Source organism: Anneissia japonica, unplaced genomic scaffold (genome assembly GCF_011630105.1).
Source record: "Anneissia japonica isolate Jap-2015-1 unplaced genomic scaffold, ASM1163010v1 scaffold9290_len831353_cov190, whole genome shotgun sequence".
Taxonomy (NCBI): domain Eukaryota; kingdom Metazoa; phylum Echinodermata; class Crinoidea; order Comatulida; family Comatulidae; genus Anneissia; species Anneissia japonica.
This window is the reverse complement of record NW_022745682.1, coordinates 645121-658123: the sequence shown is the minus strand read 5'-3', so window position 1 is coordinate 658123 and position 13003 is coordinate 645121.

Sequence of the window (13003 nt, the reverse complement as noted above, 5' to 3'; positions counted from 1 at the left end):
CACTATATAAAGAATTTTACACTTTAATAAATTAATTAAAATGATTTCACTTAGCCTACTTTTAAAGAGTACTTTACATTGTTGAATGTAGGTTGCAACAACATGTGCCTGTCTATACAGTATGTCATTACACACCAACAAATCTTTAGCTCTGTTTTTTACTGTTGTTACATTTTCACTCATATATTCCGGTTTAATGCCATTGTATGAAAAGGACTCAAACAATTTTAGAGCACAGTCTCCAACCTGAAAATGTCCTGAACAGCAACACAACAATGGATACCGCAATTCAATCTAACACCATGAAGGCATATAGGCTTGTACAACTACAGTATGGTCTCTCTACTTACCTATATGTATGTTTTCTTACTTAGAATTCCAAAATTCAATATTTCTGAAGATGTTTTCGCGACGACGTGTGTACGACACAGTTCCGGTAGTTCACATACACGCTTGCTTCAACCGTAATTTGGATATTATGAGACAGGTGAACAACCAACCAGGTATCTGAAGGAAAATTGCTGCCAATGCCAGTAGTGCCCTACCAGGCTAAACCTACAAATTATTAGTTCACTCCTTATTAGCGTCCACCCTCGAACTGGTCTACCACTGGGGCCGAAACGGTTTCCGACCAGTTTGCCAAAATCCAGTTTGCCGAAACCCATGATTGCTGAATTAATGGCCTCTTTGCCGAAGTTGCCGAATCCAGTTCACCGAAATCATGACAACCCAGTTTGCTGAAACCCAGTTTGCCGAATCATTTGCCGTCACCATCGAACAAAAGTACAGCATACTGTGCTTTTGAAAACATGATGGGTGGATCAGGGAGGAGCCATATTACATTCCCGTATTTGTACCCGTGTAAACGCTCCGTTTTGAATAAACGCCCCTTCTAGGGCCTCATTTGGAACAAGGAGGTATTATAGTGAAATAATACCTCCATGTTTGGAATAAACGCCTCTTTCGCAAACACCCCGTGGCGTATATTTTTTCCCTTGAATAAACTCCCCATTGACTGTAAACAGATCAAATAAAAACATCATTCCCAAAACTTTCCACTAATGTTCTACTCCAGTAGAATTACATTTTAATTACAATGGAATTAAGGGGCGTTTGAGTATATACAGTACATATCCATTTTACACAAAAAAATAAATGCCTGACTCGAATAAACATCTCCCTCGAATAAACTCTCCCTCAACAACCATTCGCAACAATAAACGCCTCAGAGCGTTTATTCGACGAAATTGTCGGGGACCAAAAATGCTAATTTGCCTATCCATATAACGTTATTTTGATTGTCAATTTATAACACTGTGGTATAAAAAACCCCCCAAAAGACTCCCAACGCGAACACATGGATTTTTTATGCCGGGACCCTGAGGTTCTAGTCAGTCCCTTGATTCGGGTGTATAAATGTAGATTAATTATTTATTTATTTCATTTAGGTATACATATTATTATCTTAATTAAACTTTATACACTTATTATAAATATGCTTATAAGACATTTTATCTGACAGGCCTATTTAATTATTTATTTTTGATGATAGCTAATTATTAATCAAGTTTGATTTACAGAATAAGACAAAACTAATCATTAAACTACAATAAGCAGTTATTTATTTATACGAATAAACAGAGATCGCATCGCACTTCGCAATAGAAGGCTTCTCAATTTCGCAATTCTCTGGAATTTGCCTCTTTAACAACAGACATGTAGGCCTAATAGCAGTTTCTTTTTTCCCGATAAATCATGTAATTTTCTTTCTTCTTTGAGAGACGTAGACTAAAGAACAATTTCCAATTACGGATGAATAGATATCTATGTCTATGCCCTTACTTTCCGCTGGCTCCACCAGTTCGTACAGACGCAGTCACGGTAAAAGAGTGCTCCACGAATGTTATGCTGTTTTTAATGTTTCACTGCTTTTGATTGACTTTCGGCAAACTGGGTTTCGGCAAAATGGGATTTCGGCAAAGTAGACTAGGCAATTTGGGATTCGGCAAACTGGATTTCGACAATATGGCGTAGGTCCTATATGAAACCTCATAACCGGGCCCTCCCACAGCCCCAATCGGACGTAATGCAGTGACGGCGCCATAGATTTCCAGATATGAAAAGATCCAAATTTCTCGACAATCCATGCCAGGAAATTTCACCTTGTGACTGTAAAAGTTATCTATCCCTCACCTCCGCTGGTGGAACCGACACTGATGCTTTCCGACTTCAAATATAAAAACAATAGAAAGTTCACTCATAAATACTAGGACGGTGTTCAGCAGGGGTAGTTTTTACCATGTAGTTTATAGTCAATTTTTAATATGTAAATTATTATTTTATAAATAAATTAGAAATACCGGGGTAACCTGTGGGTGGATAATTTTACCTGCGTTATATTTACTCTATCTAATATATTGTTTACAGTTTACTACTACATTTTCTACTTTGAGCCGACCCTTACAATGCTATTTCAATGTAGGCCTAAATATTATGTTTACAAATGGCTATAAAAGGATACTAAGCCAACAGCTCTACCTACCATACTACCGAGGAGATAATGAACCATTTCGCTAAGCCCCAACTCTTAAGAATACAACCCTAGATGCCTGGAAATAGCATCTGGAAACCTATAGAACCTAGTGAGCGACTAGATTCCCTACCCATGCTCTCCATGGTTGGGCCAAAGGTGAGCAAATTTTGCTAAAATCAAAGATTAAAAAATAGTTTTCAATTACTCCCTAACAGAAGCTTGAAATGCATAGGCTAATAGTGCGCTACAAAACACGTACCGGTACATGGTGAAACATTCGAATTAAGGTGCAAAAATTATTAATATAATTTATAGGTAAAGTATATCTAATTTTTAAGTAATAAAAATATGAAGAATTGGTCCGGCCGGCTGGTGCCGGTGCGGTCCCGACGGCCCTGAAGATGAATGTAGAAGATTTTAAAATTGAGATTAGCTGAAGCTGAACTCAATTTCTTGAACAATTGTAAAACATTCAGTTTTTTCCCCCAACATTTATATATTTTACCAGTGAACAGTTAAATGTTGCATTTCTAAATGTTTGTATTTCTCCAATCTTAATCTTACTTCTTTGAGATTGCAAAAAAAAAAAATAGGAATTTTGGACTTCTTTGTCTCCTAGTAGACCAGCTACTTAATGAGGCGTAATTATTAGACCCTCTTTTCTACATTTCATTTTGAGTAGGCTTACCATCATAGGGCTTTTTCTTCCCCTTTCCACGAAAAGTTGATATTTTCATATATAGTCTTAACCGCTTTATATTATTTATTTAACTTGAATATTGATCACAAACGTGACAAACCTACACTACAAAGATCTTACTAGCTACAGTATAATAGTTGTAGTGTATAATTTTTAGGTTAAGGCAGAACTTGCAGATGGCGCTATACCGTATTTAGTCTACAGAAGTTGTGAAATGATGGTAATGATTATGCATGAATAGGTGTGAATATTCGAACGTGTGTGATTCCAGGTGTGGACGCTAGACACATAGGCCAAGGTCTCGTAGGTAGTAAAATTAATGACTACGGTATATCAAGATTCTAGAAAGACCTAGTTTTATCCATACTCAGGAGAAAGAAATGTCTGTTTATCAGATTACAAATATTTAATTTTTTTAATAAAGAAAAACACAATGTACCATTCCAGAGTGTCAATCAAATAAAAACCAATCAAATACAACCACAACTGACCAATCAAATCATCGCTAACATTACTCACTTGTCCCACAAACACACGTGTGCCCCACAAATGCACAGTGTATATATGTCAGTCAGCGCAGCGCCCATGGGCTCCAGTACAAATGGGCCCCTCTTTCTTCTACCCATAACTTTGCTACATTGCTATCACACAATGTTCGTAAAGGTTCAAAGGATGAGAATGAAACGTTTTCTTGGCATATGGGATTTTTCTAACGCCAACGAATCTCATAACACTTACAGACAAGGACCTCAATTCTGTTTTGCAAATATAAACTCCTTTTTTTTCTGTTCGTATCTTGTCTTTTCTGTGGTCAGAGCCATATCCAGGATTGCCATATGGGGGTGCGGGTATGTGCAAATATAGACCAATTGGGCTCAGGGGGTAGAACCTGTCGGATTGCAGATTAAGGCAACTTTTAATGCCCAAAATACTGGCTTAACGACAGATTGCGGGTTAATGTAAAGACACACGATTCCCTTTTATTCTTCATTACAGAAGAAAAAAAAAACCCAAATATTATTTATGTACTCTCTAAATGCAAACGAGTGAAGAAAGAGTGCAATAGTGACTACAAGGACCACTCCTGATGGAGTGAAATGAAAAGAGTGAGATTTCACTCTATTCAGAGTGAATTTTAGTACTCTTTCACTATTTTATCAATATATTTACTCATTTAAGAGTGAATTTTCACTCTAGAAAGAGTAAAATTGGAGTGAAAATTCATTCTTTCACATTAAGAGAGTATGTTCAAAATGAATGTAGGCCCAACGATGCATGTTAATGATGAAATGTAAGTAAATGGCTAGAAAGTACAAACATTCAATTTTATTCCGCAGTTTTAAAAATAGTCGCATAACAGACCCTATCTCATATAAAAAAAAAAAAAAAACAAGAAACATAGCATTGCAAAGAATGCATTTCTTAGATTAAGAGAGGAACTTTTTTTAATTCTTGACCGAAAATAAGCCTCTTTACTGATATACAAGGGCCCCCAACACATTCTCTCCCCCACGCTATTGAGCTTGTATTCCAGCCCTCTCCAGCTGAAACACAGGGAGAGAAAGCGATTTGAATTGAACCGTGGACTTAGGGATTAGCCGACTGAGCTAAGCTGCTCTCAATCAATCAGTGAATTAATCAACCAACCAACCAATCAATCAATCAATCATTTTTTCCATACCGTATATCCCAGTCATTGCTCGCGGTGCTAGTGGGCACATGGGCCGAAATCCCCCATTGATTCCGGCGTATATTAGGGGTTAAGGCATTTTATGGTGTATTTTTACACGTTTATTAAAGGGAAAGACTTGGATTTGGGGTACAAGTTCCTGGCAAACAAAAATTTTGATTAATATTTAACATTAAGGTCAGGGTGAGAGGTCATAGTAATGTGTAACGCCAGTGACTACAGGAACAGCAATCACAACAGCAGAATGCATCGAGTTTTTACGTAAGCTGGATAAACGGCTTATACAGTACAAACGTAATTTGATAATAATAAATCTTGATTGTTTTATTTAACGTCATTAGCTCTTGTAAAAAAACATGTTCAATAGCAGTTAATTGAGAAAATAAAAGAAATTATAGTAAAATTCGGCTTGGATAAGGAAACACTTCAAATATATTCTGTCTAGTCAAATTGCATTTTATAAACTGAAGTGCTAATCTTAAGTTAAAAGTGTTCACATGGCAAAGGCACGCTTATTCATTATTAAACGGTAATAATTAGATATTGATGCAGAGAGTGTTGAAACAACCTTTACTTTTTTAACCTTGACATACAATTTTGTTTTAATCACAGAAATAAACTATTTAAAATTTAACTGCAGTCCAGCACGAATCTGAAAAAAAAAATACTAATAAAATATAGGGAAACGTCTTATGTTGACAAAATCTGCTTTGCTTCGTATTAATGTATATCTTATGTAAACCGAGTTGAAAATGATTGATAATTGCAGGCCTAGTTCTATGCGGTGATATTTAAGAAGACATGACGGATCATATAAAACCTGTACCGTTAGCTTCACGTTAAGTTAGTTGCAATCCGTGTCCACTTCCAACGACAGCAGGCCCAGTGGCCATTACTTGGGCTATATGATATTTGGGACATCAAAAATAGAACTCTTCCAGAAAAGTCAATAATAATTAATGCATTATGTATAAATCAAAATTTCCGATCGTCCGACAGTTTAGGGTCATATATCCCGGCACAGATATTTACGATTTCAACTACAGTACTGTATGTCACTTTTACCCTAAGGGTCATCGGGGTACAAACCAGGCCTATTTAAAATAATGTTTACGCTTAGTCCTACATTAACATCTTGTTGTACGAGGTGGAATTCATGTCCCTTGACATGACCTCGCTTTTGAGTGCATTTAAAGGGATACAAATCGGACAAAATCTTAAACTTAAAAGTCACTTATCCAAAGCTGTTAACATCATGCTATTGACTCCGAGATGTATGCTAGTAATTTAGCTTGAATCCACTTTTGTTTTACAGTAAAAAGGGTACCGTTATTTATAGGTATTTAGCAATATTTAACACTGGCATTAAGATTTATATGAGAGTTCATGCACATGTATAGGCCTATATTACACAGCTACAAATACAAATGCATACACATACTTGTACATAACAGCAATTAACTGTATAAATGGTTCAGAATATATACCAAAATCAATCTAATAGAATATTGAACTCTATAGAGAAATAAGAATATTAGATATTTTACAATTAACGGCGGTTTCATACCAATTTTTATTCGTTCGTCCATTAATTCATTATAAACGTAGCTCAGCTAGGCCCAACAGTTTTGGGTATCTTGACATTCCTATCATTTTTTTCATTTATTATTTCATTCTCATTTCATTTATTATCTTATTCTCATTTTTATTCATTTCTCAATTTATTAATTACCGTATTTAATTCTATTTTCATTTAGTTTTTATTTATTATATATTTTTCATTCGTTATACATAGTGTGTTAAATTTCTTTTAGTGACTCTACAGTGGTCGAGACCAGGAATCTCCGAATTTAAAATTGAATAAAGACTTACTCTGAATAAAGATAGGACCTAATATGTAATAGGCCTGCACTCTGCATGTTCACCTGAAAACAGAAACTATCAAGTTTAAGCTTAGAGAGTATCTCGAACATTAAACAGTTGATTTATTAGAGTAACATAACATGTTTCGCCTACTTGACCGTATAACGAAATACGGCAACTTGCTTTAATTATGCCTTTATGATAGCCAATAAATGAAAACTATACAATTGAACTCTAAGACGTTTGACAAGGTAGAAACTTATTTTACAACAGTACGGTAGATATTTTACCGGTAGAACGCAAAATAGTGTTTTCGTGATTATTACTGAGGGCGCACTTCAACACCCCTTAACCTTGTAATCCCGGCCCCAAAACCTTGACTCAGAAATACTGGGTTGGTGTCCGGAGGAAGATAGTTTTTACAATACTGTAGTTAAGTTACCGTATGTAGTTAAGCTTAACATTGAGCAGTAATTTCTGGCCCCGAAACCTTGACTCAGAAGTACCGGGTTTAACAATAATAATAATAATAATAATAATAATAATAATAATAATAATAATAATAATAATAATAATAATAATATAGTTTTATATAGCGCACATATCCATCTAACATAAGATGCTCAGGGCGCTATGTGGACTAGGAACTCGATCAAAGTTGGTTTCCGGCGGGGGAAAGTTTTCTACCAAAATTTTTACTATTGTTTATTTTATTGTTTTGTGCTGGTTACATTTTGTTAGTTGTTATTGTACAGTGGTTTTGCAGGACCATATTGTAAAACAGCGGTAAGATCTCGCCTGTATATGTTATCCTACTTAGGATGTTTTAAATTAAAAAAAAAAAAAAAATTCCGAGTTATAGTAGGTAAAAATAAGTAATTTGTTTTCCTGAAGTAGTGCTTTTAAAATGACATATTTTCTCAATCAAATAATGATAGGCCCTAGTTATAGGCCTATGCTATAAACATATTAATAGGCCTACATTATAAAGTTGTTTTTAATCAGTCACAGTGCAGTCCAAATACTTGTAGTGGCTGTGAAATATTATTTAGTCAAACTTTGACAGGGTATAATAGGTTTGACAACAATTATGGTTATTAGAATATTGTATCAGGTAATCATCATTAGTTTAATTGTAAATAGACTATTTCTCTTTGCGCTTATTTAAACAGTGGAAACGAATTAGTTAAGACCAAAATACATAGATCCTTTAAATTTATACATCAAAGAAGCGCCGTGTTATTAATAGAATAGGCTATGTTGTAAATCGGAGTCATGCTAGTAGACAGGCCTAACATCTGTAAAGGCGGTGATGTGGGACCACCCCACCTTTTAAGGGCAACCTACAAATAGCAAATACGCGCGAGACGTTCTCAGGTGTTATGAGTGGGGAATTTGAAAAACAGTTTTAGGCAAGCCAGATCACCGAAGCTCCTTACCAAAGATACGGCTTGTTTCTGAAAATAATGATGATGTAATCTGGTGTGAGGAATACAGTCGTGGAACAAGAAATTAAAATCTTTTAAAATTAACTCTTTCTCCATTTTATTTCATTATTGGTTCCTATGCTGTAATGCAATAGGAACCTTTCAAATCGTCCATAGTGCGTCCGTACGTCTGTGACGCTGACGTCATCAAATTTGTCGAAAGTTTGCAAGCAAGCAAACCCGAATTTTCAAACACCTGTTCTGTTGGTTATAAATTTTTGCACACTTTATTACCCCCTTCATCCAACAATCTAGCGTCAATGGTACAATGGATTATTGAATGTCTATATTGAGATGCTGTCTCTTATACACATCTAGATGTGTATAAGAGACAGACCTTATAGGGAATGTACGGTACTAGTGCAACACTATCGCTTTAGAATATAGGACATTAAATGTCCCTAACATTTCCAGCCGAATTAAGAATTTAAAAAATATTATTTGAGCTCTCTTTAAAGAAAAGTCCTTGGGGTACAGAAACCTTACCGGTGAGAAGCCGATAATTTTGTCACGGAAGACCGCTCTATAAATTGTAGTTTTAGATTCCATTTCCGGGCATCTAGAGGTGCTATATCTTAAAATGTGTTCATGGATTCAATACCCGTCCTATGTAGGCCACCATCACAAGCATAAGACAAACGCCTGCATAGAACTTCAGCCCTCGCAAAGGTCGACTACTACATCTTTTGTACCTAACAATTTGCAATTTATAAAAAGGGTCGACTCCATAGGTTCATTTATCTCCCCTCAACCGGCCTCCAATGGAGCAATTTTAACTACTGAACAGTGTCAGTGAAATGTTCGGATTATTTTACGTTGATTAACTTCACGTACAGTACAAGCTAAGTAATAAGACATTCAATAGACAAAGGTGTATTAAAGGTGAAAGGTGGTACTCTGTAAGGTCGACTCTGCATATAGATGGGCAATTTATATTCTATATTATCACTAACGACAGATTTGTTCAAAAGATGTGTTCTACTCGCTAGCTGATACTAGGCCTATATACCTAAATAGTATAGTACTCTTACATTTAAATTATAGATTTTGCTTTGATCAATTTTAAACGTCAACTAAAATACAACCGTCGTCTCCAATCGAACGAAGTAAAAGTTTTCGAAATCGCAGATGACTATAAAAACGTACCTATAAATTGGTTTGTTAGAGTAAATAAACTGCATATGGAGCATCGGTGCATAATTACACATGCGCACTTCAAAGTAGAAGGATTCAAGTCGGTAAATTACGTTAACAATGTACCGTAAATTAGAAAACTCGTATTGTTTTCTTTTAATTTGCCTTATAAAGAGCAGGCCTATCCGATTAAGACCTAAATAATTCTAAATAATTCCTATGCTGAGACTTGTTCGTCTAAAACGGACATTTTGGTGACAAAGTAGTACATTAATTTGGGCCAATCGTTTGTCGTATTTTATTCATATATTTTCGTAGCCATATTAAACTTGTTTTGCACTTGAATAATTCTGCTTCACAAAACCCGACTAAATCATCTTAGAACAACCACAGCATACTAGTGCAATGAGAAACTTGTTCCGAACTTCACGAATTCAAGGCACGTAGCGTTAGCCTCCATTACTGATACAACCCCGGAGGAATCTTCCCGATTATCGCATTTCTTCAGCAGGTAAGCAATCTTCAACTCTTAGATATGTCAGCGAATCGGTGACATAATGTGTAATAAACCTGAATCAAATTGATCAGCCAGTTTTAGAAATGTTAGAAAATGTTTGCTTCTAGGTCAAGTTCAAAATGTAAGGATTCTGGAATGAAATATAAATATATACGTGTTGGACTTTGGCATATCAAGAACATAGTACAATTATGAAGAATTTTGACTTTCGTAGTAAATTTAGGCAAGTCTGAATTAAGGTGCGATAGGGGGCGCTGTTATAAAATCCATAACAGAGAGCCATAATATATTGAGATGACAGGGAGCGCAATTTTCAAGTACCTCAGCAGAAAATCACAATACAGTAATCATGACAAATTACTACAATGATCCCGACAAAATGGTAGAATTTCAAATAGCGGAATTAAACAGGTCTATAGTATAATAGAATTATGGTTATTGGTTATACGTGTATGAGATATTTGGTTAGAAATGCTTGAACCATACTGGTACATGAAATTTAAGTGAAAAATTGGCAATTGTTTTGGACCGTGCTCAACTCTTTCTCACTTCTTTTTTAAAATCTTTTTTTTTTTCTTTTGAAGGCCTCCCCGTTTTGCCCTGGATCCGACCATTCTCTGGCTACGGGTCCGTATGACATATCAACGATTGAAGCATTGCTACTGAGTTTTCCTCAATTCCTTCCAAGCTGTTCAACCTGTGTTGGACCGAGTCAACATTTTTTCACTTTTGCTAGAAAAAAAAAATCTGTTGTAACAACTCCCCACAAAGACGGTGTCAAACGATACCCGTACCCAAGCTATATCTTCCCAGTAGCTTTTGACAAAGTCTGCAAAGGATCTCTCCAGGGTCTGTCAATAAACTCTGTCAAAAGTCTGGTTTTATTCAGATTATTTTCATTGCGATGTGTTTGCGCCAGGAAAATTCTGTATCATACACTTCTGGAAGTATTTGAGAACACACTAAGTATTCAGTACGACAGCATCTCAGATAGGGCAAAACATCATTCCTACCAGATTAATAGTCACGTAAGTCCAAATGACATCAGCGCAGAAGCGCCACATAAAGTTTCCAACTTGGTGGTCCTTTTAAAAAATGTATCTTCATTAACGACATACCCGACAATCTTCATTGCGATATCTCAATCTATGATGATGTCTTATAACTTTTTCAGTATCATACTCCTGTGTCGAGAACAAATTTTTCAAACCATCTTATTATTTTGACATGCAAAATTGGATTGGAGTTTGTACGTAAGAACCAACATTCCGGGCCGATCAAAATGATCGAATTTTCTACATAATTAAAATATCCTCCACTCAGCTGTCAAAACGAACTATCCTCAGAGCCCTTGGTCATCACCTTATTCCTGAGCTGGGAGAAACCGTGTTTTTGTTTGTTTGTTTGTTTGTTTGTTTTTTTTAATTTAAATATATACCTGTAATCAAACCCTTTGCTTCGATAGCATTGGTTGCATAATTAAAAACCACAAAATTAATTAGTATCGGATGAACGTCGAATTAAATCTAAATGGTGGCGCTGGTCAAAGAGCTTGTTGGGAAAAATTACTGGTCTTTATCAGTGTATAATATATGTAATAATTTAGAATTTTTTTTATCTTCTGTCGTCTCAAGCTGTTTGTACAGTAATTGTTTTCTATCCTGTAAATCAGCTTAAGCTGTAAGAGAAATGAACTTGTCATTTATGATACTGTATGTTAGCTTCAAGTTTTGAACTAAAATATACGTATGTATAATAAATACATACGTATATTAAATTCTCGGCGGGGAGCGATTTTTTTCCCCGTACGAAACATTTACATGGAACTCCACCGTCTCGACCCGAAAATCTCATATTGCAGAATTCAGGAGGTCAAAAGGTCATCAACAGATAAACGCCTACAAACAACTTCTGAGAGAACGTCGCTCTGATTTTATAAAATACACTGATGTTACCATGCTAATATTAATGGGTCGTTTAAAATGACATATACAGTTTAATAATTGATTGACCTGCACGAGTAATGAAAAGTGTTATTTGAACTTGAGTTACATACTGTGACAATTTTTATTTTTTGAGTTAGGTCTAGGTTTTGCATAATTACTTAGGCCTACTAACTACTAAAAATATACCCTTTCTGGGGAAAGCACAAAGAGGAAGGAAAAGCAAAAGAGAAGAGCTGAGAATAGGCAGCTCTAAAATACTGGATGCCATAAGACCTGCCAAAATGGCAGAGCACCAATGAATGTATAAATGAGGCCTAAGCGTAGTTATTATTAATATTAGGCATAGTAACTAGTATCTGCAGGTTCTTCTTGATTACAAGGCTAGACCAAGTTAATTAATGCTGAAATGATTATTATTTTTTTATTTACCTTTACCTTTACTAAACCTACCTTAAGGGGAACTTAGACAATGGAGAAATTAGAGAACAATTAAAAAAAACGACGTTAAGCGGAACACAAAAGATATTCCCCTTGGGCTAGTTATACTGTACTTTATAGGTCTAGAATAGTAGGGCCTATCTGTAGGTTCTTGATATTACAAGGCTTAGGCCAAGGTAATTAATGCTGATGATTATTATTATTAATTATTATTATTATTATTTAAAATTAATTACATTACAAGGATAGTTTGGCCAAGTTCATTAAACGTCGAAATGGTATATTTTATTTATTATTTAATAATATTTCTCTTATGCACTCTATTTTTTATTTCATGCTTCAATTTTTTTTCCCTCAAAATTTCAATCAACGTCATGTGAAGCGTGACTATTGGTGTCAAGCTAGGACCCTAGTTTTAGAGAGGGGCCTAGGTGCCTGTAGTTATAGGCCTATAGTTTATCCTCTTTCTCTCTAGCCTTTGGTATTACTGTACCTATCTACACTTTATAAAAGGGGGTACTAGCTGTTGTTGTTGTAGATATTATACGTTAGTAATAACGTACAAGAAAGTCACAGTTAGTTACACAAGTACATCCCATAAATCCGTAAGATTTCATAGGCCTACCGTAGGTAAACATAAAGAGCAATACAGTAATAGTAAAACTCGAGCGTCACGACACTGCGAAGTGTCTGCT